Source organism: Odontomachus brunneus, unplaced genomic scaffold (genome assembly GCF_010583005.1).
Source record: "Odontomachus brunneus isolate Ranch 3 - 2012 unplaced genomic scaffold, Obru_v1 Obru_scaffold_065, whole genome shotgun sequence".
Taxonomy (NCBI): domain Eukaryota; kingdom Metazoa; phylum Arthropoda; class Insecta; order Hymenoptera; family Formicidae; genus Odontomachus; species Odontomachus brunneus.
This window is the reverse complement of record NW_022639515.1, coordinates 1,183,177-1,184,527: the sequence shown is the minus strand read 5'-3', so window position 1 is coordinate 1,184,527 and position 1,351 is coordinate 1,183,177. Positions and strand designations below refer to the sequence as shown.

Here is a 1,351-nt window from a genome sequence, read left to right as displayed (position 1 = left end):
CCAATCACAGTCGTTGATTTTTTAAACGTAAAAAGAATCAATGACTGTCATTGGTCAATTTGCTTACTGCTTACGTCTTACTGCTTAAGTTTTTCTATGTGCCACCAGCTTTAAGGGACGTCTACATTGGAAGTAAATAGCAAGAAGTAGGAAGTAAGAGTAAGAAATTGACCAACCACAGTCGAATATGAGAAGAATAATCAACTATAATTGGTTAATTTCTTATTCTTACTTCCTACTTCTTACTGTTTACTTCCAACGTAGACGTCTCTTTACGGTATACGTAAAGCCCATTCTACAATTGCGTAAGCGTAGTCGTAAACGTAAGAATCAACCAATCCGAATGTTTTATTCACTGATTGCTTTACTCTGATTGGTTGTCGTAATCACTTACAACTACTTACAATCGCGTTCACGCAATTATAGAATAAGCTTAAGGGACGTCTACATTGGAAGTAAGCAGTAAGAAGTAGGAAGTAAGAATAAGAAATTGACCAATCATAGTTAATTATTCTTCTCACATTCGACTGTGATTGGTCAATTTCTTACTCTTACTTCCTACTTCTTGCTATTTACTTCCAATGTAGACGTCCCTTAAAGCTGGTGGCACATAGAAAAACTTAAGCAGTAAGACGTAAGCAGTAAGCAAATTGACCAATGACAGTCATTGATTCTTTTTACGTTTAAAAAATCAACGACTGTGATTGGTCAATTTGCTTACTTCTTACGTCTTACTGCTTAAGTTTTTCTGTGTGCCACGGCCCTTATTTTAGACCAATTACATTAATTAATTACTCAACCGTTGTGTAACCGTTGTGTCTCCTGAACGCACCCATTGGGTGCAATTCATCAATGTAATTAGTCTAGATTTAGGGATCTAACAGTAAAAACCAATAATCGCTGATTACTCACTAAGCGCTTTTTCCGCTGAACGTACCCATTGGCTGAGTTCAGCAGAGAAAGCTGCTTTGCAACTGTTGTAAAATTCGTGAATCTGATTGGAGTATGCTCTTAATTTTGATTAAATCCAAGAGCATGTACCAATGAACGCAGCCATTGGGTTTCCAATTTGCGGTTTACTTATTACACTCTTGATGTAAATTTAAAGGTGTACCAGTCCCGTGGATGTGCAGTCGTCAAGATAATAACCAATCAGAAATGACCAGAAATATTAGAATCCAATATGGCTGCTGACAATACATACGTCGTTGTGTTATACATTATAAGAAGTTAAGAGGTTATATAAAAGTAAAAGAATATTAACAACATATTGTAAGTATTTTTATATAAATAATGCAATGAATATATCTAGTGCTACAAACTTATACGATATATATTTTTTTAGTATTAT

General features: G+C 34.9%; 1 protein-coding gene across 1 annotated transcript in view; it reads left to right on the top strand.

Moving 5' to 3' along the window:
* Positions 1–1,177: 1,177 nt before the first annotated feature.
* The window catches only part of LOC116846494 (TELO2-interacting protein 1 homolog), a 6,658-nt gene continuing 6,484 nt past the window's right edge, over positions 1,178–1,351 (top strand). Inside the window, exon 1 of the mRNA XM_032820408.1 lies at positions 1,178–1,272. The gene's annotated coding sequence lies outside the window, so the exon portion shown is untranslated. The remainder of the gene's footprint in view (positions 1,273–1,351) is intronic.